The 24,760-nt window shown below is 46.8% G+C and overlaps 1 protein-coding gene across 5 annotated transcripts in view; it reads right to left on the reverse strand.

Annotated features, from left to right (window-relative positions):
* GPSM1 (G protein signaling modulator 1) overlaps nt 1–24,760 on the reverse strand; it is a 324,213-nt gene that overhangs the window by 249,056 nt on the left and 50,397 nt on the right. The window contains exon 1 of one of the 5 annotated variants that reach the window (XM_068249100.1): nt 15,640–15,656. The exons of the other annotated variants lie outside the window; for them this stretch is intronic. The gene's annotated coding sequence lies outside the window, so the exon portion shown is untranslated. Of the gene's footprint in view, nt 1–15,639; nt 15,657–24,760 lie in introns of those variants that run through there. 5 annotated transcript variants of the gene reach the window in all.

Raw genomic sequence — 24,760 nt, forward strand, 5'->3', positions numbered from 1 at the left:
GTGAATGACCCCCCGAGGGGACCGCGAGACCCTCTTACCAGACAAATATTCCGTTTCCTGCACAACGCCGTCTAGCTCTGCGTCTGAGTTTCCTCCTTTTCTCGCACTTTGGGCTCAGCCTGCAGACAAGGGGGGGCACATTATAATAATGGCAGCAGTGTACAAAGAGACCACTTCTGAATTTCATGGTATGTGGAAGAATGCTGCGGCGGTGGTGAACGCCGGGGTAGTTCTGTCGCCCCCGCAGCGATGATGGAAGCCGCCGCAGTGCGTTCCTCGCCGGTAATGACTTCAGTATTACAATAACAAAGGCAGCCCAGTAGACTGTGCTGAGTGCTGGCAAGAGAAGGGGGGCCGGGCCGTCAGCTCCTGTACCCCCAAGAAGCAGGGTGACCTGACGTCCTCCAGAAGGAAGACATGTCCTCTTTTTCGTAATATGATTTTCTCCGTCCTCCCTTAAAATGTCATTTCACAGAATCCCAAACAGAGTTGACCGTTTTTGGCTAATTACATATACGTGTGACGTCACATACGCACCCACATGTGCGCCAGCAACCACGAGGGGCGTGTGTATGTGGGCGGAGCCCGGAGCCAGCAGCGGAAACCGACAGGTAAAGTATACAGCACAGGGCAACGGAGGGCACACTTTACATTAGGGGAGACACAACTGCTTCTGCCTTACCGTTACTGACGTCTGCCTGGATTTTGTCTACTCTCTGCCTGCCTTATTTGTATAATTTCATAATTTTTTAAGTTTATTCATACATTTTATTAATTTTGTGTTCCAGTCTTTTATTTATATGTAGAATGTCTTCCAGGCTTTTATTCTGGTATATTTTGGTGAGTTATAACTTAAAGGGAACCAGAGAGGATGCAATATACATACCTGGGGCTTCCTCCAGCCCCATACGCACAGATCGCTCCCACGCCGCCGTCCTCCGCTGCCTGGATCCGCCGCCACCGGGTCCCGTCATTGCGAGTTGGCCGGTGGACGCGGCCAATTCTCCGCATCACAGGGTGCTCTCTCCATACAGTTACGCATGTGGCTGCCTACTGCGCAGCCGCATGCGTACATGTATGGAGGGAGCCCCTGTGATGCGGAGAATTGGCCGCGTCCGCCGGAAGTGACGGGCCCGGTACCAGCAGATCCAGGAAGCTGAGGACGGCGGCGTGGGAGCGATTCAGGCTTATGGGGCTGAAAGAAGCCCCAGGTATGTATAAAATCTTTTCCTTTTTTCACCCCCATTCCTCTCTGGTTCCCTTTAAGAATTGGAGGCCTAAAATTCTTGAAAAAAAAATGTACCACTTTTAGACCCATAAATATAGACAGAAATGCACCGTTGGGGGGAGGCTAACTGTACTCACCGCCAGCCACAATTAGACACTCATAGTTTTTTTTTACAAATATTACCATTATTGATGCCAAAATCATGGCAATGACTAGCACTGTTATTACTAATTTGATTTCTTCATAGGAGTACCGGTATTATCATTATTTTTTTTTCCTTATCAACACTAAATTGTTATCAGGAGAGTTTGTTCAGCCAGACAAAGTGTTTTGGCTTCTGTTTGCCGCCTCCTCTGCACATAATGCAGCTCTATTTCTGGCAATATAAACGCGCAAATAAAGGGATTCAGTAAAGGTCATCAATACATCTAGCGATTTAGCGGCCAATCGACCATCTAACTCAATAATTGTTATTGAATGGGATGAAAATCGGTGCCGCAATAAGCATGCCCGAGCAAGGATTCAACCAGACGAAAATCACTCGAATGTGTCGATCGAGGCAGATGGAAAATCTCAGCGCATGTGGTCGATCAGGTGCTAGGCAGGAACGGCGTGCGATATTGGGACAAAAGACAATCAGGATGGAACCCTGGGCGGCTGTCCCCCCAAATGTCACTGGTACACCCGATGTCCTTGCATTAGAATCTCTCACCTGTCCGGCCACCACAAGTCCAGCCACCGCTTCCTCCTCATTACGTCCCACGTGGCTGACGCGCTGGTGAGTGGGTGACGCCACACGTTTTACATGGCAGGGACCTGGGAGGCAAATGAGGAAGAAGGAGGTGCTGGACTCGCGGCGACCGGACAGGTGAGAGATTTTAATGTTGAGTCAATAAACCGGCTTTTCTTACGCAAAAGGTTTTCTTATCTTACAAAATGCTGCAGGTTTTCAGTACCTGGCATGTGATAAAGCGAGATCAAACTTCAGCAACTCTTTTTTTGCTTTATGAAAGTGGAAATTCCAGATTTTAACCGCTCTCACTTTCTAAATAGATGGCAAAAACTCTTTTCCTCCATACGCAGATCATGTCTCCTTGTCCGTTGCACAACCCTAGGGACAAAGAGCTCATCTACCAAGCTTTTGTATTGCCCTCTGATGTATTTATACATGTTAATCAGGCCACTTCTCAGTTGCCTTTTTTCCAAGCTGAATAAGCCCAGTTTGCCCAACCTTTCTTGGTAAGTGAGATCTTCCATCCCTCTAATTCATTGTACCCATTTTAGAAGGTCAATGTCCTTTCTATAGTGTGGTACCCAAAACTGTATCCCATACTCTAGATGTGGCCTCAGAACTGCCCCTCCCCCCCTCCACCCCCCCCCCCCCCGTCCCCCACACACATCTAATGTGTCCTGACACCCCCCACAAGTGATTTATCCGCACTCTACGCAGTCATAATGGTTGATCGCAGCACATCACACTCAGTGTAATAAAAAGGGATGATTGCAGCTATATAAGGTCCGGCAGAGTTTCCACAGCCGAATATAGAAGGACCGCAAAGAAACGTTAATCACGGTTTCCACATACAGAGACGAGATAACGTGTATCTGAGATAAAAGTGCGTCCATTGCATCCGGCCGTCAGAAACACATCCTGCATGTCGGAAATGTTCTAGGCAAAGGGACGGTCAGAAAGAGGCTTAGGGCCCAGTCACACTAGAGCGTTTTGCCTGCAATTTCGGCAAACTGCTCAAGCGCTAGTGCTTTTGAAAGCGTTAGTGCTATAATACCCTATGGGCCCGTTCTTACTTTGGCGATTTTCGTTAATCGCCGGCGATTAACGCAAACCGCCAAACGCAAACGCGTAACCTGCACCATTTTCAGTCGATTTCTCAACGATCGCGTTTCAGTGCTATAGAAGCGCTAAACGTGATCGCGGAAAAATCGCTGCAGTGTCGTGATTTTTCTGCGTGAAATCGCGGAAAAACCACAGCCGCAAAACGCCGGCGATTACCGTTTTGCGCTTTTAAGTGCGAATGGGCCCTTAAAATTCAAAATGAATGTATGTTTATGCAAATGTATTCAGCCCAGAGGAGGACCAATCCGATGCAGCAGAGGCATTTGTTGTTTTGTGTCACTTTGATCGATACTAAAACTTTCAAGGGAGCAAGTTTGATATAAATCGAACAGATTAGCTTAAAGAGGAACTGTAACGACAAAACGGCCCCTGGGGGGTACTCACCTCGGGTGGGGGAAGCCTCCGGATCCTAATGAGGCTTCCCACGCCGTCCTGCGTTCCTGGGGGGTCTCGCTTTAGCCCTCCGTACAGCCGTGACGCAATATTTACCTTCCTGGCTCCTGCACAGGCGCTCTGATGGCTGTCGGCGCCGAAGTAGGCAGAAATACCCGATCGCCGTCGGGTCTGCTCTACTGCGCAGGCGCAAGTTTCCGGCGCCTGCGCAGTAGAGCGGACCCGACGGAGATCGGGTATTTCCGTCTATTTCCGTGCCGAAAGTCGACACAGCGCCCCCGCTGGAGCCAGCAAAGGTAAATATTGAAGCTACAGTCGGCTCTGTCGCCGGCTGTTCGGAGGGCTGCAGCGAGACCCCCGTGGGACAGAGGACGGCGTGGGAAGCCTCATTAGGATCCGGAGGCTTCCCCCACCCGAGGTGAGTACCCCCCAGGGGAGGTTTTTGTTGTTACAGAGTCTCTTTAAAGGTGGCTATACACCTCTCGATCTGCCACCAGATCGTCAATTAGATAAATCAACCTCTGATCGAATCTGATCGGAGAAGGATCTATTGCCCGCCCACACACTGCAGACAGATTCATTGAAGATCGTTCTAGCACATAACTGCCTGTTGCCCCCCACCCTCAATTTTCTCTGATTAAGCTTAACATCTCAATAATGTACATCTCCTGTTGCCACACCCCCCCCCCCCCCCCCCCCATCCCCTGTGCAGGGTGCTTCTGTGTGACAGCTACATGGATTGTAACCATCAGACTGCTGTCTTTCTAACCGCAATTTCCACTGATTAAACTTAATATCACAATAATGCATGTCGCCTCAACTGTCTGGCATCTTTTTAAATTGCCACTGCAAGCGCCTGTACCACACGACACCAACACATATACTGACATCACAGGTGCCTGTGGTGGCAATTCCAAAATATGCCGAACACAGGAGGAGGCCAGGATTCCCACTGGCAGGAAAGGTCAGCCTGCAACTCTCCCAAAGTGCCCACGGGGTACACATACACTTCGGGGTCTTCAGGGTATCAAGCACTTTCAAGTAAGATTTTTCCACTATACCTGATCATTTCGATCGATTCTGCCAGAAATTGATTAAAACGATTGATCATTGGCAATGTTGCAGCACTGTTATCTGCCAGATTAGGTCATTATGATCAAACTGGACAGATGTCAAAGCTGCAAATTGAGGAAAGTATGGGCACCCTTGGAATCAGTAGGACATTGGGGTTCGTTTATAATCATTTTGCAGTGATAAATCTGCTAGTCTGTCCTTTCATCTCCAGGAGATGAAACTGGTTAAGGCTCGGTTCACAGAGTACCCAGAAAGCATCTGTGCGAACCAGCCCATAATAAAACCTGAGCAGGGAGCTTCTGTTTGGCAGCTACATGGATTGTAACCATCAGGCTGCTGTGTTTCTGTAATGATTGGTGTCAGCACACAGAGAGAATCTGATTATTGGTGATTTGCAGTATCACCAACAATACAGATATATACCCGATTATTGATGATCTGCAGAATCACCAATAATACAAGTATGACTAACCTCTGGTCACCTGATAAAGTGTAAGTGTTTTGGTGCAACAGTAGGCTGTCTCCCGTGGGGCGGGAGACGCCGATAACAATGAGCATGGACCCCCTGAGGAGCAGGTGGCCCTTGGCTGTGTGTGAACTATCTCCTAGGAAAGGAGATAGAGATAACCTGCGAGCCAGTGATTCCCTGCAATACTGGGAATCAGACTATACTGCAGCCAAAGGACTCCTAAGAGATAAAGCCCCTGACTGGACTGCAGAGAGGCCTCTCTGAGGAACAGGAGGTCTCTGCAGCTACCTGACACTTGGCGGGGTAGTGTCACAGGTAGTACAGACAGGCTGAACACTCAAGGTATGAGTGACAGTCAGAAGGGTCGGCCAGGCCAGGTTGGCAACACACGAGCAGATAAGGTACAGAGACAGAAGGCTGATTCGGTAACCAGGTACAGGCAGGGATTGGCAACAGGTAGGCAGATATGCAGAGGTACCGAATCAGAAAGCAGGAGGGAGGTCAAGAGAGCAATTGGTCATAACAGATAAAGCAGAGGCCTAGTCTAGAGTGTGAGGTCTGTGGTCTCAACACCCAGGAACTAGTCTAAAGTATATCACAGCAATGACACAGTATCCCTAAGCTTGGGTGTGAGGTCCTTGGTCACAACACCCTGGAACTGGTCTAAAGTATAACACAGCAATGACACAGTATCCCTAAGCTTGGGTGTGAGGTCCTTGGTCACAACACCCTGGAACTGGTCTAAAGTATAACACAGTAATGACACAAGTGTAATCTGGCTAAGTGTGAATTCCCAGGTCCACCTGGTTCTAACACACTGTGGGATCTGACTATGGTCTGAGTGCTCACACGTATGTATTCGCAACGGCAGACAACCTGAGACTGACCAGCGAGATCTATATATAGTGCAGCGCTCCTCAGCGCCACCCAGCACTACTCAGCCAATGACAGTCTGCGCTGGGATCAGCTGACCAACTGTAACGAAAAATCTGCAACGCCGGATGGATTGCGGAAATATGGTCGCATCCAGTCCGGCAAGCGGACCTTCCAACGCGGGATGCGGAAATTCGTCCGCATCCGCTGCGCACACCCGTCCGAGCACTCTGCTCCAAACTCACCAACATGCTGTTCACCAGGGTTCTGCCATCTTGCCTCTAGGGGGTGCGGCCGCACACCAGACACGCCTTTATACTCTTAGAAAGCGTGTCAGCTGACCTGGAGGTCAGCTGACATTTTAGCCTGCTCTGATTGGTTGCTGCCTGGGGTGGAGACTTCTCTCCCAGGCAGTATATAAGGAAGTGCTTTTCAGTCACACTTTGTCTGTGTTTGCGATACCCTGTGTCAGCACTCAGACCTTAGACTAGATCCCAGGTGTTGAAACCAAGGACTTCACACCTAGACTAGGAGATTATTATTATTGTTATTGATTCTCTGTGTATGATTCTGTGCCTGTCTTGACTTCTCTTCTGCTTCCTGATTCTGTACTCTGCCAGCCCGTACCGTTAACGACTATTGGCTTGGTTCCTGACTATTCTCTCGTCTCACGTCTCTGTACTGTTGCCGCCTGTACTGTTGCCGAACCTCTTTCTGTCTGACCTTGCTCCCTTCAGTGGAACGTCTCCTACTGTTGGGTTATTATCTGAGGCTTGCCTCCCTGAGACGCCGGCCCTAGCAGACCGTTACTGCCAGAGGCCGAGATTCCTCCACTGCCACTTTGGGGGATCTCACACACGGGGTTCCCATTCAGAGGTAACCACACCTCTGAGGAATTGCCGTGTGGTGGATATTTCCACAACTTTGTGAATATTTACTGCTTTGTATATTTTCATGTTGTTCGTGTGTCCACTGCTTTACATCTACCCGCATTATTAGCAATTCTGCAGATTGCTATATAATCGGGTCTATCCTTGTATTATTGGCGATACTGCGGATCCCCAATAATCAAGGTTCGGGGTGTGACACTGGTCTGAGTAGATCATTTCAGGCACTTACCGTGTTAGTGAGCCTTCCGCTGATTTACCATCAGGAAGATACTTACTATTTCACTCTAACATATCTGCATTAGTGGTGATTCTGTATATCACCACTTAATCAGATATTTGTGCCTCTTGCTGACACCAATCGTTACAGAAACACAGACCATAAAGAAGTAAGATGGAGGGGGTGATAAACCAGCTTCAGACTGTAAGGGCAGAGTTAGAACAGCTGAAGATTACTGTAACTGCACAGCAGGCTCAGATTACTCAGTTAAATGAGACTGTCCAAAGGTTGCAATCACCACTTAACGTTCTACCTCCCCCGGCTCTTAGCGAGCCTAAAATGAACATTCCTGAGAAATTTTCAGGCACAAGGTCAGATTTCCAGAATTTCCGTCACAGAGTGCTGTCTTACTTTGAGATGAAACCTGTGTCCTCGGGAACCGAGGCTCAGAAGGTCACTCTTATCAAGACTCTATTGCATGCAGATTCCCAGACGTGGGCTTATGGCTTACCTGATGAGTATCCTGCTCTGTCTTCTGTCCAGGAGTTTTTTAAGGCCATGGCGGTCATCTACGATGATCCAGATAGTGCCGCCACGGCCGAACGTAAGCTAAAAAACCTTAGACAAGGACGCAGTACTGCTGAGGAGTATGCGTCAGAGTTTAGGAAGTGGGCTGTGTCCTCTAGATGGGAGCGATATGCACTCTTGGATAGATACCTAGATGGGTTGTCAGAAGCAGTAACTGACGTGATGGTTAGTCATCCGGAACCCAAAGATCTAGATGAGGCTATTACGCTGTCTATTAAAATAGATAGGCGTCTGAGGTACAACAAGAAGGGCAGGTACCCCATGTACTCTAGGACTTCTGGGGCCAGTAGCTCGGCAGCAGTTGAGACTGAGGAGCCGATGCAGTTAGGCCACGGGCGCCTCACGGAGGCGGAAAGGTCAAGAAGACGCAGAGAGGGTCTTTGCATGTACTGCGGGGAAAAGGGCCACATTGCACAAAACTGTGGTAGGAAGTCGGGAAACTCCTCGGCTTAGGTGTGGTAGGGGGTACCACCCTAAGCGGAATTGTTTTACCTCCAAAACAAGAAAAAATTTTATTGCCCTGTTCCCTAAATTGGGAAGGGAAGAACTTTCCTACCACAGCATTTGTAGATTCCGGGTCAACAGCTAACTTTTTAGATTTAAGCTTTGCTTTAAGTTTAAATATCCCTGTACTTCCGGTAGGAAGACATTTATATGTTACAGCGATTGATGACACTCCTTTGCAAGGAAAGTCCCCACTGTGTCAGACACCTCCCCTCTCGCTGCAAGTGGGAGCTCTGCACAGGGAGGTCATACAGTTTTTCGTTTTAAAGATGTCTACCTCTACGGTGATACTAGGGTTGCCCTGGTTACGATTACATTCTCCTCAGTTTGATTGGGGGAATGGGCAGTTGACTACTTGGTCGCCTTATTGTACACAACATTGTTTACAGAATGTAGTTTTGTGTTCTACTAAGATTCAAGTGGAAGGAGTACCTCCACAATATCAGGAATATGCTGATGTCTTTTGTCCTAGGGCAGCAGATCAATTACCCCCCCATAGACCTTTTGATTGCCCAATAGATTTGAAACCAGGAACCATGCCACCCAGGGGCCACCTATACAACCTCTCGTCCCCGGAAAAATTGGCCATGGACGAGTACATTCAGGAGAATTTGCAGAAGGGTTTCATCCGCCCTTCAAGATCTCCTGCAGGAGCGGGATTCTTTTTCGTTCAGAAAAAAGATGGTGGTTTGCGCCCCTGTATTGACTACAGGGGTCTAAATAAGATCACGATTAAGAATCGGTATCCACTACCGCTAATCGACGATTTATTTACACAGGTTCCCGGGGCTTCTGTTTTCACTAAGTTGGATCTAAGGGGGGCCTACAATTTGATCCGTATCAGGGAGGAAGATGAATGGAAGACGGCATTCAACACTCCCAAGGGGCATTACGAATACTTGGTGATGCCCTTTGGGTTGTGTAACGCTCCTGCAGTTTTTCAGGAGTTCGTCAACGAGATTTTTAGGGAGGTACTGGGTCGCTTTGTAATCGTCTACTTAGATGATATCTTAATATTTTCTAAAAATATCACGGAACACCGCCAACATGTGAAGTATGTGTTACAAAGACTCAGGGAGAATCAATTGTTTGCGAAATTAGAGAAATGTGTTTTTGAGGTAAAGGAGATTGCCTTTCTTGGTTACATTATCTCTACATCAGGGTTGTCCATGGATCCCAAAAAGGTCTCTGCTGTAAGGGATTGGCCACAACCATCTGGGCTTAAAGCACTACAGAGATTCTTGGGATTCGCAAATTATTATAGAAAATTTATCAAGGGGTTCTCTTCGGTGGTGTCTCCGCTTACTAATTTGACAAAAAAAGGGGCTGATGCCACTCATTGGTCAGAAGAAGCAGTTGTGGCATTTTCCTCTCTGAAAGAGGCATTCTGTTCTGCTCCCATATTACGTCATGTAGATGTTGCTTACCCATTTATAGTGGAGGTGGATGCCTCGGAGGTTGGAGTAGGAGCAGTATTGTCTCAACGTTCAGGACTTCAGGGCAAGCTTCATCCCTGTGCTTTTTTTTCCAGAAAATTCTCTCCTGCCCAGAGAAATTATGATGTTGGAAACAGGGAATTATTAGCCATCAAGCTTGCTTTTGAGGAGTGGCGCCACTGGTTAGAGGGGGCGGAGCATGTAATTACTGTGTACACGGATCATAAAAATTTACAGTACATTGAAAAAGCTAAAAGACTCACCCCCAGACAGGCTAGATGGGCTCTCTTTTTCTGCCGTTTTAATTTTATAATTACATTCACACCAGGGAGTAAGAACGTTAAAGCGGACGCCCTTTCTCGTTGTTTTGAACCTGAAACTGCTCCATCTCCTTCCTCAGAAAGTATTCTGTCGAAAGAGATCATCCTGGCAGCCACTGAGATAGTTGAAGACCTTCCTAGCCTCTTAAGTCCTTTTCAATTAGAAGTGCCAGAAGGGAAACCAAGAGGGGTTCTTTATGTCCCTTGTACTTTACGTCCCAAAGTGCTGCAGTTGTTTCATGGACACAAGAATGCTGGACACCCTGGCATTACCCGAACCCAAGAATTGTTGTGTAGATCTGTCTGGTGGCCATCTCTACAACAAGATTGCAAGGAATTTGTTAAGACCTGTACCGTCTGTGCCAGGAGCAAACCCTCCCGACTGGCTCCAGTTGGAACTTTGCAGTCTCTGCCCTCCCCTCAGGAGCCATGGACACATATTTCCATGGACTTCGTGGGAGAACTTCCAGATTCCAATGGAAAGACTGTCATATGGGTGGTCACAGACAGATTCAGTAAGATGGCCCACTTTGTGCCTTTGAGTGGTTTCCCTACTGCTCAAAAATTAGCAGATCTTTTTATTCAAAATATCTTTAAATTACACGGCATTCCAGAGAATGTTGTCTCAGACAGAGGGGTCCAGTTTGTCTCTAGGTTCTGGCGGGCCTTCTGTAAGGGGATGGGTATGTCGTTGTCCTTTTCATCAGGTTACCATCCACAGACCAACGGCCAGACAGAGAGGACCAATCAATCTTTGGAACAGTTCCTGAGATGTTATGTGGCGGACGCCCAACACCAGTGGGCGGAGTTTCTACCATTTGCTGAGTTCGCACATAACAATCTCAGGAATGAGTCCTCTGGTTATGCGCCTTTTCAAATTGTCAATGGGAAATCTCCCAAATTTTCTCCTTTGCCAGTGTCGACCTCTCCATTCCCTGTCCTGGAGGAGTGGCAGGAATCTTTCAAGAGGATTTGGGCTAATGTCGGAGAAAATTTAAAAAAGGCTTTCATCATACAGAAGAGGCAGGCAGATAAGAGACGGTCTGCGGAGTGGGAGTTTAAACCAGGAGACAGAGTTTGGATATCAACTCGTCATATAGCTCTGAGGCAGCCATCCGCGAAACTGGGGCCCAGGTATATTGGACCATATCCAATTTCCGAAAGGGTTAATCGTGTTACTTACAGAGTCAGGTTACCGCAGTCTCTAAAGGTGGGGAAAGCCTTTCATGTGTCACTCCTGAAACCAGCTGTTCAGGTGGATTCCCCCCCTCCTCACCCTGTCATGGTTGATGGTGAGCCTGAATGGGAGGTTGAGGAGATCTTGGACTCCAGACGAGTTCAGGGTTCAGTGCAGTATTTGGTGCATTGGAGAGGGTACGGTCTAGAGGAAAGATCCTGGGTCAAAGCAGGTGATTTACATGCTGATAAACTTAGGAGACGGTTCCATGAGCTCCATCCTGACAGGCCAGGTGGGACGTGTCCGGAGTCCACGCCTAGAGGGAGGGGTACTGTAACGAAAAATCTGCAACGCCGGATGGATTGCGGAAATATGGTCGCATCCAGTCCGGCAAGCGGACCTTCCAACGCGGGATGCGGAAATTCGTCCGCATCCGCTGCGCACACCCGTCCGAGCACTCTGCTCCAAACTCACCAACATGCTGTTCACCAGGGTTCTGCCATCTTGCCTCTAGGGGGTGCGGCCGCACACCAGACACGCCTTTATACTCTTAGAAAGCGTGTCAGCTGACCTGGAGGTCAGCTGACATTTTAGCCTGCTCTGATTGGTTGCTGCCTGGGGTGGAGACTTCTCTCCCAGGCAGTATATAAGGAAGTGCTTTTCAGTCACACTTTGTCTGTGTTTGCGATACCCTGTGTCAGCACTCAGACCTTAGACTAGATCCCAGGTGTTGAAACCAAGGACTTCACACCTAGACTAGGAGATTATTATTATTGTTATTGATTCTCTGTGTATGATTCTGTGCCTGTCTTGACTTCTCTTCTGCTTCCTGATTCTGTACTCTGCCAGCCCGTACCGTTAACGACTATTGGCTTGGTTCCTGACTATTCTCTCGTCTCACGTCTCTGTACTGTTGCCGCCTGTACTGTTGCCGAACCTCTTTCTGTCTGACCTTGCTCCCTTCAGTGGAACGTCTCCTACTGTTGGGTTATTATCTGAGGCTTGCCTCCCTGAGACGCCGGCCCTAGCAGACCGTTACTGCCAGAGGCCGAGATTCCTCCACTGCCACTTTGGGGGATCTCACACACGGGGTTCCCATTCAGAGGTAACCACACCTCTGAGGAATTGCCGTGTGGTGGATATTTCCACAACTTTGTGAATATTTACTGCTTTGTATATTTTCATGTTGTTCGTGTGTCCACTGCTTTACATCTACCCGCATTATTAGCAATTCCGCAGATTGCTATATAATCGGGTCTATCCTTGTATTATTGGCGATACTGCGGATCCCCAATAATCAAGGTTCGGGGTGTGACACTGGTCTGAGTAGATCATTTCAGGCACTTACCGTGTTAGTGAGCCTTCCGCTGATTTACCATCAGGAAGATACTTACTATTTCACTCTAACATATCTGCATTAGTGGTGATTCTGTATATCACCACTTAATCAGATATTTGTGCCTCTTGCTGACACCAATCGTTACACCAACCTTATCAGCTGATCCCTCTCCTCCTGGCATAAAGGTCCTGCCTCCCAGCGCGCGCGTGCGCGTAGCTCTCCATCTGTGTGCACTAGAAGGCTCAGACAAACCAGACGCATGCTGCTGTGCGGAAACCGCCGGTCTAAACGTGGAGACAGCCGCCCCGCTGCCAGACCGCGCGGCGGCATCTCCGCAATCCTTTACAGTTTCCCACTGCAACGTTTTCAGATTAAACTAATTATCACATACTAATGCAAGATGGCTGCTTCCAGCCCTATCTGTACCATGACATTAGTGTAGGTGTGGGGTGTGGGGGGGTAGATTTTTAGGCAGATTATAGTCAAGCAGGATAACAGGTTTTTATTTGTGCTTTATGCCATACTGTGATCTCTTTCTGTAGATGGTGCAGATGAGAAGACGACCCAGGTTGAATCTGCAATCTTAAGTCACCTCAAAGCATATATTATTAAAAAAAACAGTCCAGGTTTTCTGAATCGGCCATGTTCTGCAACCGAGGAGAGCCTCATTAAGCCAATTAATGAATTACCAGAGGCAACACCAAAAATAAATACAATGAATCAAAAAATAGAGGAGTGTAAAGCATCCACTCACCTCCATGAGCCGTATCAGTCTCTGATATGGGAAATGTATTGAGTACAAACACATTGGCTATCATTCATAAAGCATCACTGCATGTGGTAATGCAGAAAACAGCTGACTTTACCGAGCACTGAGCAAAATGTTCATAAAAGCTGTTACTGCATGAAAAGATGAAATTCCCGAGCAGTGAGGTAAATTACCGCCTTATGCACAACACGTCAGTAAATGTCAATTCACAAAGATTAGAGCGGGCGGTGATGACACGGAGAATATCGCCTGCTTTGAAGAGGTGATAAGAGAGGGATAACAGCAAAATTAATGGGGACAGATGTCCCAGGCAGCAGCTGAGCAATCGGAACAAGCAAGGCTTCCCATAAATACCCCAGGATGTGTTTTTAACCTCTTGGGTACCTGTTTTCAGATGTTATTTCACATCGGAAACCCTGCATGTGTAAAGTTTTTTGAAGTTCTTCTAAGCTGTGGCAATTAGATTGTTTACAAAGAGTAATAGATTTGGAGCAGATTTAGGGCAAGCAGAGGCAGTTTAACAAAACATGCACATCTAAAGGGAAGTTGGGGATGTCTCTTATTGTAATGCTATCTCTGCACGGAGAACAGGAATGTAACAATGTTGTAACAATGTTACTGACAGCTGGGATGTGGGAAAATACCGCATTTCTATCGCAGCTGTGAAAATGTTTATGAATTAGCACACAGAATTCTACAATACCGAATGCGATATTTTCCTGTCCAGATTTTTTTACACACGCTTTTATGAATGATAGCCAATGTGTTTCATGACACAAATGCCCCTTCATCAGGGAACCAGAGCCACAAGCCTGCAAGGAATGCCTCTTGTGAAACCAGCCTCAGAATTTCTGAATGTCACATGCCTAATTCCAGTTATTCAGCCACTACCACTACTGTCAGGGCTGGAACCCACAGGAGCGCTTTTGGCAGCGTTTTGGCAGCGCTGCGATACGCTAGCGTTTTGCCAAAACGCTCAGCTGATGTTAATGGATGGGGCAACTTCCACAGGAGCGTTTGCGTTTCCCAGAAACGCAAACGCAGGACATGCAGCATTTTGGGAGCGTTAGCGCTTCAATGTAAAGTATTGAAACGCTAGCAGAAACGCTCAGCAAAACCTAAACTGAGCGGTTCTGCTAGCGTTTTGCGGTTCAGCACACTGTAACAAAATGAAAAATAATTCACAGGACCAATCAGGATAAAAACGCAAAACGCAAAACGCTAGGCACCCGCTGGGGAAAAAAATACAATGTTGCAAAACACGACCAAAAACGCGCATGAATCAGCTTGCAAACCGCTCAGGCAAAACGCTAGCGGTTGCGTTTAGCGTTTGCGGTTTGCAGTGGGTTCCAGGCCTTACAGAATAAGAGACTTCTTCCATCACAATCTCTGTAGCGATGAGTGAAAATGCCTATATTTGTTTCACGTTATTTTCGCGAAAATAAGTACAATTTTCTTTTTGACAAGCGAAAATATACTTGAATATTTAGGTTTCTTTTTCCCTTTAATTTTCTGCAAGGCCTAATATGAGGAGAGAAGAAATTACTTCCTATAAATTCTCCAGTTTTCGCGCAAAGCACATTTCGAATTTTGCAGTTGTTTTCGAAAATTGCTATTAGGTCGAAAATATGGCACTTGGTTATTTTAAATTCGCTATTTGAGCAGAAAACACACACAAAAAAAAAAATTGCATATTTTCGTGGGAAAAAAGTGGAAAAAAAACCCGGCATTTTTGATGCGAAAATGACTGACGAAAATTTGCAAGCAAAACTGCCGCCCTGCCATGTGATCACAACGTGCACCTAACAATCACTACTTCATGTGAATTGCAATGTGCGATTGTCAAGGGTCACTTTGGGTTTGCGATTCTCCAATAGGGAGGGGGGGGGTTCTTACTTACGCTTGGTTTCCACTAAAGCCTATTTGTAGCGTTTTCCCACATGTAATTCAGAGGAATCGTACATGTAATGTAAGAGGAATCGTAGACTATTGAAACCAATAGGCTGTTTCCAAATCAAATGCGGGGGAAAAAGTAGCGGTGACAGCAATTTTTTTTGGACATTGCATTTGAATTCCCATAATCAGGCATTTGATGCAATTTTGCATCACCACAGATGTCGCGTCAATGTTGGAAACAGATGATTGTAAATCGAATTTTTAATAAAGTTTCCCTGCGATTACACTAATAATCAGGCTGTCCTGTGATCGGCGAATCGATGGAAAAAACGCATCCTCATCGATTTTAGGATCAGCTGGTGCAAAGTGCTCTAACAAGACATAGAACAAAGTTCTGTGTCCCCAGGTCCGGCGTGAGACATCACCCCCCCGGGAACAGAAAGGTTTATGTTGCCCCCACTGATGGGAGGAGCCAGGATATGCCATATATGGGCGGGGCCAAGCTGGACTTCCTGTCCGGCCCGCCGAATCAATGTGGACCGACTGCACTAAACTTTCCCAGAGATTTACGGAACTTTGGCTTCAATTTTTTTTCTTAAAAATCTTCTTACCGGAATGTCACCAAGATGTCGGGGCTGCGCCAGAGGCACCGGCACAACCGCCATCGCCGCCTGAAGCAGTTAAAGGCCCGGCGAGTCCACAGCGGAGGCATGGCAGGGCCCGCTGCCCCTTCCAAGACGCTGGCGCCATTTGATGTTACTCTGCGGATTTCGAATCTATAATCCGCCCAGAAAAGCTCCTCCGGGCCAAGAAACGCTGCATTACATCACAGGTACAAGTCACAACAATCCGCTCCTATTCGCAGAGCTCATCCGCCAGAGGGGTGTCGACAGGTGCGAAGGATTAACCCTTTCCACTAGAAAGTGAGAGCGTACAGGCAATGCAACCTGACCTGTGTACACAGCCGGAAACACTGTCACCCAAAACAATCATTCTTTTCCTTTCTGGTATACAAAGATCTATTCGCCACAAGTTAATTATGTAAACAAACTCAAAGCCGTGAGATTCACAACAGATAAGTAAGAAAACTGCTGCCTTGGGAGGTGACGCCTGGTATACACCATGCAATTTTCTGACCGATTTCGGGTCGAATCGATCATTTTCGACAGGTCTGATCTGATTTCCAATCGTTTTTCTAATAGATTTTCCAATCACTTCTGAAGAAAATCGAGCGGAAAAATGATCGGAAATACGACACAGAACTCCCAGAATCCCTTGGGGCAACGGCTCCGGTCCCGGGACTTCCGCACAGCTGTGTCTCTTGGTCATAAACTGCCGATCAAATGGCTGATCGCCTCGCCGACCTCGGAGTCTCGGGTAACCCTGACCCACGAGCAGCCGGCAACAGACCGTGCAGACTTAAATATGGATCTTGGCAGATTTCCTTCCCAAAATGCGAGATCGTCTTCACAGAAAAGGCGGCGATCAAACGCCGCTCTCTTCCCCACACTCACGCCCGGAAGAGACGCATATTGTATAAATCCTCAGACCACGGCGGTGATTATAAAGTGCGCGTATCGTTCTGCCTATCCTGAGCGATCGGGGGCATGACGACATCACAAGAAAAGCAACACACCGAACGCAGCTCTCTACGCCGCATTCACGCCCGGAACAGACGCATACTGTATGAATCCTCAGACCGCGGCTGTGATTATAAAGCACGTGTAACGTTACGCCTATCCTGAGCGATCGGAGACAGGATGACATTAGCGGCGCGCGTATATTTAGTCCCAGCCATTATTTTGGCAGCCTGACCTTTCCTGCGAGCCAATTACAGGCGCATAACGCCGGTGATTATATCTATATATTATGCAACCAGCCCTCCCTGTACAAATCACATCGTCTTCCATTGTTTGGACTAAAAACCTCTTAACGAGAGTTTTATGTGGTGCGCCGAGCGAATCTGCGAGGGTAAAATAAGGTCAAGGGGAAAATGGATTAACCCCTTCTCCTCCCTACAAACGAAAAAATACAGTATATGCAGCGTGCAGCAACATACAGTATCTCAGAAAAGTCAGTACACCCCTTACATTTATCTCAATATGTTATATCTTTTCATGGCACAGATGTGACACTGTGATACAATGTAAAGCGGTCAGAGTATAGCTTGTATAACAGTGTAATATTGTATGATATCTTCTCATGGGACAGCACTGCAGATGTGACACTGATACAATGTAAAGCAGTCAGTGTACAGCTTGTATAACAGTGTAAATATTGTATATCTTCTCATGGGACAACACTGCAGATGTGACACTGTGATACAATGTAAAGCGGTCAGTGTGCAGCTTGTATAACAGTGTAAATATTGTATGATATCTTCTCTTGGGACAACACTGCAGATGTGACACTGTGATACAATGTAAAGCAGTCAGTGTACAGCTTGTATAACAGTGTAATATTGTATGATATCTTCTCTTGGGACAACACTGCAGATGTGACACTGTGATACAATGTAAAGCAGTCAGTGTACAGCTTGTATACCAGTGTAAATCTTGTATGATATCTTCTCATGGGACAGCACTGCAGATGTGACGCTGTGATACAATGTAAAGCAGTCAGTTCGCAGCTTGTATAACAGTGTAATATTGTATGATACTTTCTCATGGGACAACACTGCAGATGTGACACTGTGATACAATGTAAAGCAGTCAGTGTACAGCTTGTATAACAGTGTAAATATTGTATATCTTCTCATGGGACAGCACTGCAGATGTGACACTGTGATACAATGTAAAGCAGTCAGTGTACAGCTTGTATAACAGTGTAATATTGTATGATATCTGCTCATGGGACAGCAGTGCAGATGTGACACTGTGATACAATGTAAAGCAGTCAGTGTACAGCTTGTATAACAGTGTAAATATTGTATGATATCGTCTCATGGGACAGCACTGCAGATGTGACACTGTGATACAATGTAAAGCAGTCAGTGTACAGCTTGTATAACAGTGTAATATTGTATGATATCTTCTCATGGGACAGCACTGCAGATGTGACACTGTGATACAATGTAAAGCGGTCAGTGTGCAGCTTGTATAACAGTGTAAATATTGTATGATATCTTCTCATGGGACAGCACTGCAGATGTGACACTGTGATACAATGTAAAGCAGTCAGTGTGCAGCTTGTATAAAAGTGTAATATTGTATGATATATTCTCATGGGACAACACTGCAGATGTGATGCTGTGATACAATGTAAAGCGGTCAGTGTGCAGCTTGTATAACAGTGTAAATATTGTATGATATCTTCTCTTGGGACAACACTGCAGATGTGACACTGTGATACAATGTAAAGCAGTCAGTGTACAGCTTGTATAACAGTGTAATATTGTATGATATCTTCTCTTGGGACAACACTGCAGATGTGACACTGTGATACAATGTAAAGCAGTCAGTGTACAGCTTGTATACCAGTGTAAATCTTGTATGATATCTTCTCATGGGACAGCACTGCAGATGTGACACAATGTAAAGCAGTCAGTTCGCAGCTTGTATAACAGTGTAATATTGTATGATACTTTCTCATGGGACAACACTGCAGATGTGACACTGTGATACAATGTAAAGCAGTCAGTGTACAGCTTGTATAACAGTGTAAATATTGTATGATATCTTCTCATGGGACAGCACTGCAGATGTGACACTGTAATACAATGTAAAGCAGTCAGTGTACAGCTTGTATAACAGTGTAATATTGTATATCTTCTCATGGGACAGCACTGCAGATGTGACACTGTGATACAATGTAAAGCAGTCAGTGTACAGCTTGTATAACAGTGTAATATTGTATGATATCTGCTCATGGGACAGCAGTGCAGATGTGACACTGTGATACAATGTAAAGCAGTCAGTGTACAGCTTGTATAACAGTGTAAATATTGTATGATATCGTCTCATGGGACAGCACTGCAGATGTGACACTGTGATACAATGTAAAGCAGTCAGTGTACAGCTTGTATAACAGTGTAATATTGTATGATATCTTCTCATGGGACAGCACTGCAGATGTGACACTGTGATACAATGTAAAGCGGTCAGTGTGCAGCTTGTATAACAGTGTAAATATTGTATGATATCTTCTCATGGGACAGCACTGCAGATGTGACACTGTGATACAATGTAAAGCAGTCAGTGTGCAGCTTGTATAAAAGTGTAATATTGTATGATATATTCTCATGGGACAACACTGCAGATGTGATGCTGTGATACAATGTAAAGCAGTCAGTGTACAGCTTGTATAATAGTGTAATATTGTATGATATATTCTCATGGGACAGCACTGAAGATGTGACACTGTGATACAATGTAAAGCAGTCAGTGTACAGCTTGTATAACAGTGTAAATATTGTATGATATCGTCTCATGGGACAACACTGCAGATGTGACTGTGATACAATGTAAAGCAGTCAGTGTGCAGCTTGTAGAATAGTGTAATATTGTATGATATCTTCTCATGGGACAGCACTGCAGATGTGGCACTGTGATACAATGTAAAGCAGTCAGTGTACAGCTTGTATAACAGTGTAAATATTGTATGATATCTTCTCATGGGACAGCACTGCAGATGTGACACTGTGATACAATGTAACGCAGTCAGTGTACAGCTTGTATAACGGTAAATATTGTATGATATCTTCTTATGGGACAACACTGCAGATGTGACACTGTGACACAATGTAAAGCAGTCAGTGTGCAGCTTGTATAACAGTGTAAATATTGTATGATATCTTCTCATGGGACAACACTGCAGATGTGACACTGTGATACAATGTAAAGCAGTCAGTGTACAGCTTGTATAACAGTCTAAATGTTGGATGATATCTTCTCATGGGACAACACTGCAGATGTGACCCTGTGATACAATGCAAAGCAGTCAGTGTACAGCTTGTATAACAGTGTAATATTGTATGATATCTTCTCATGGGACAGCACTGCAGATGTGACACTGTGATACAATGTAAAGCAGTCAGTGTACAGCTTGTATAACAGTCTAAATGTTGTATGATATCTTCTCATGGGACAACACTGCAGATGTGACACTGTATTACAATGTAAAGCAGTCAGTGTACAGCTTGTATAACAGTCTAAATGTTGTATGATATCTTCTCATGGGACAACACTGCAGATGTGACACTGTATTACAATGTAAAGCAGTCAGTGTACAGCTTGTATAACAGTCTAAATGTTGTATGATATCTTCTCATGGGACAGCACTGCTGATGTGACACTGTGATACAATGTAAAGCAGTCAGTGTACAGCTTGTATAACAGTGTAATATTGTATAATATCTTCTCATGGGACAGCACTGCAGATGTGACTCTGTGATACAGTGTAAAGCAGTCAGTGTACAGCTTGTATAACAGTGTAATATTGTATGATATCGTCTCATGGGACAGCACTGCAGATGTGACACTGTGATACAATGTAAAGCAGTCAGTGTACAGCTTGTATAACAGTGTAAATATTGTATAATATCTTCTCATGGGACAGCACTGCAGATGTGACTCTGTGATACAGTGTAAAGCAGTCAGTGTACAGCTTGTATAACAGTGTATATATTGTATGATAACTTCTCATGGGACAACACTGCAGATGTGACACTGTGATACAATGTAAAGCAGTCAGTGTACAGCTTGTATAACAGTGTATATATTGTATGATAACTTCTCATGGGAGAGCACTGCAGATGTGACGCTGTGATACAATGTAAAGCAGTCAGTGTGCAGCTTGTATAACAGTGTAAATATTGTATGATATCGTCTCATGGGACAACACTGCAGATGTGACTGTGATACAATGTAAAGCAGTCAGTGTACAGCTTGTATAACAGTGTAAATATTGTATGATATCTTCTCATGGGACAACACTGCAGATGTGACGCTGTGATACAATGTAAAGCAGTCAGTGTACAGCTTGTATAACAGTGTAATATTGTATGATATCATCTCATGGGACAGCACTGCAGATGTGACGCTGTGATACAATTTAAAGCAGTCAGTGTACAGCTTGTATAAGAATGTGTAAATATTGTATGATATCTTCTCATGGGACAGCACTGCAGATGTGACTCTGTGATACAGTGTAAAGCAGTCAGTGTACAGCTTGTATAACCGTGTAAATATTGTATGATATCTTCTCATGGGACAGCACTGAAGATGTCCCCCCCCCCCACCCCCCCTCGACCATGATGTGGCCTGTTCTGAGTGGAGCCTGTCCTGTTACACCGCTGTATGGTCTTGGACACCGTGCTGCAGCTCAGTGTCAGGGTGTTGGCAATCTTCTTATAGCCTCGGCCATCTTTATGTGGAGCAACAAATCTTTTATTAAGCTCCTCAGAGAGTTCTCTGCCATGAGGAGCCATGCTGAGCTTCCAGTGACCAGTATGAGAGAGGGTGAGAGCGATAACAGCAAATGTAACACACCTCCTGCTCCCCAGTCACACCTGAGACCTTGTAACACTAACCAGTCACATGACCCTGGGGAGGAAAAATGTCTGATTGGGCAGAATTGTGACATTCCTCACTTAGGGGTGTACTCACTTTTGTTGCCAGCGGTTTAGACATTAATGGCTGCATGTTGCGTTATTTTGATAAGTTATTATCAAAGTTATAGTGATAGTTATTTTGATGATTTAGATTTTTTGGGATTTGGATACTACAGATTTATGAGATAATGTACAGTATGTTCTCATAGGATTGGCTCATGTCTACTATGACGAAAGTTAAAGAATAGCTGTAACGAGGGCTATGGAGGCTGCCATATTTATTTCCTTTTAAACAATACCAGTTGCCTGGCAGCCCCGCTGATCTTCAGCCTCTAATACTTTTAGCCATAGCCCCTGAACAAGCATGCAGCAGATCAGGTGTTTCTGACATTATTGTCAGATCTGACAAGATTAGCTGCATGCTTGTTTCTGGTGTGATTCAGACACTACTGCAGCCAAATAGATCAGCAGGGCTAACAGGCAACTGGTATTGTGTAACAGGAAATAAATATGGCAGCTTCCATATTCTTCCCACTTCAGTTGTCCTTTAATTCCGTGTCCATTTTACACAGAATATTTGGTGTACTGGAGCTCCTTGGAGTGCTGCCATGCGCTATCGATCCTTCTGCCTTTATATCACAGCGCGGCCGTGTTTATGTGGACCTAAATTGCGTATTAATTGGAATTACCAGTTCTAATAACTGGAAGAAGAGAGCGGAGGGTTTATGAGAGCACTTGGCAAAGGATTAAATCATCAACTCCAGTAAAAGATTATGAGGAAATGGCGTTTTCGGGCTTTCAGCCTGTCCCAGGCGCTAATGATATCATTAATAATCCATCGCGGCAGACGGATATCGCCACGGCGAGGAGCGCAGCCGTAAATAACCATGTAAGGGAAGCCTGGCAGGACGACAGCGATTATCTCAGCATAACATGCAGTAAAAATGACATCAGGACGCCGCACGCCGATCGCATGTCTTTTACAGCTCAGAGAGAGACAAGAGTCTGCGAATAACATTCGCAAGTTTACCAACGCAGGCGTCACACATCTGACAACTTAAACAGGAAGAATCCGCAATATATGATATTCTGCCATAAAACGTAACCGCCTAGTGTGAAGAATGGGGCGGACCTCGGCCTATAAGAGGGGCGGGATGGATGGGGCGGACCTCGGCCTATAAGAGGGGTGGAAGGGATGGGGCAGACCTCGGCTTATTACAGGGGCGGGAGGGATGGGGCGGACCTCGGCCTATAAGAGGGGCGGGAGGGATGGGGCGGACCTCGGCCTATAAGAGGGGGCGGGAGGATGGGGCGGACCTCGGCCTATAAGAGGGGCGGGAGGAATGGGGGGAACCTCGGCCTATAAGAGGGGCGGGGGGGATGGGTGGGGACCTCGGCCAATAAGAGGGGCGGGAGGGATGGGGCGGACCTCGGCCAATAAGAGGGGCGGGAGGGATGGGGCGGACCTCGGCCTATAAGAGGGGCGGGAAGGATGGGGGGGACCTCGGCCTATAAGAGGGGCGGGAGGGATGGGGCGGACCTAGGCCTATAAGAAGGGCGGGAGGGATGGGGCGGACCTCGGCCTATAAGAGGGGAGGGAGGGCTGGGCCGGACCTTGGCCTATAAGAGGGGCAGGAGGGATGGGGCGGACCTCGGCCTATAAGAGGGGTAGGAGGGATGGTGTAGACCTTGGCCTATAAGGGGGCGAGGAGGATGGGGAAGGACCTCGGCCTACAAGAGGGGAGGGATATGGTGCGGACCTTGGCCTATAAGAACAGGAAGAATCCGCAATATATGATATTCTGCCATAAAACGTAACCGCCTAGTGTGAAGAATGCGGCGGACCTCGGCCTATAAGAGGGGCGGGATGGTTGGGGCGGACCTCGGCCTATAAGAGGGGTGGAAGGGATGGGGCAGACCTCGGCCTATTACAGGGGCGGGAGGGATGGGGCGGACCTCGGCCTATTACAGGGGCGGGAGGGATGGGGCGGACCTCGGCCTATAGGAGGGGCGGGAGGGATGGGGCGGACCTCGGCCTATAAGAGGGGGCGGGAGGATGGGGCGGACCTCGGCCTATAAGAGGGGGCGGGAGGATGGGGCGGACCTCGGCCTATAAGAGGGGCGGGAGGGATGGGGGGGGACCTCGGCCTATAAGAGGGGCGGGGGGATGGGTGGGGACCTCGGCCAATAAGAGGGGCGGGAGGGATGGGGCGGACCTCGGCCAATAAGAGGGGCAGGAGGGATGGGGCGGACCTCGGCCTATAAGAGGGGCGGGAAGGATGGGGGGGACCTCGGCCTATAAGAGGGGCGGGAGGGATGGGGCGGACCTAGGCCTATAAGAAGGGCGGGAGGGATGGGGCAGACCTCGGCCTATAAGAGGCGCGGGAGGGCTGGGCCGGACCTTGGCTTTTAAGAGGGGCAGGAGGGATGGGGCGGACCTCGGCCTATAAGAGGGGTAGGAGGGATGGTGTAGACCTTGGCCTATAAGGGGGCGAGGAGGATGGGGAAGGACCTCGGCCTATAAGAGGGGAGGGATATGGTGCGGATCTTGGCCTATAAGAAGAGCTCAGCTGGCCAGTATGTAAGTATCTTCTGACAGGGGTGTAACAGGCAGCTCTGACAGATTACAGATCTTTCGAGAATCTCTTTCTGGTATAAAGTAACTGAGCAGAACTTTCAGAAAAGCGCTGAGCTCAGCTTCCTGTCCCGTCTAAGATCGCAGCGTGACCAAAATCTCCAACCTGTAATTTACTCCAGAACAGCCAAATAACATGCTTCACTGCCAGCAGCCTACACAAGTCTGGGGTCCGGGGGGTTGCGGCCAAAGGAATGTGTGGGGGGGAGGCAACCCCCGGAATGAAGACTTGGGGGCCTCGTCCGTCGCTAACATAGATGAAAGATGCCAATTTCTCAAAATAGGATTTTAGTAATATAACCAAAGCGCCAGTTTAGGAAAAGCTTTTTATGCATATTTATTTAATGGAGCATTCATTCAAGTTAACCATGCATTAGGGCCTGTACACACTGCTGCGCTTGCGCTGCGCTTTTCAAATCGCATGCGTTTTTTAATCGCAAGGCCTTTTGAAAAATCATGAAAATCGTGAGGACCTGTACACACTGGTGCGATGCCCTTTTTCTATTCTCATGAAGGCATGCGTTTTAAAAATCACATGCAATTTTAA

Source organism: Hyperolius riggenbachi, chromosome 8 (genome assembly GCF_040937935.1).
Source record: "Hyperolius riggenbachi isolate aHypRig1 chromosome 8, aHypRig1.pri, whole genome shotgun sequence".
Taxonomy (NCBI): Eukaryota; Metazoa; Chordata; class Amphibia; order Anura; family Hyperoliidae; genus Hyperolius; species Hyperolius riggenbachi.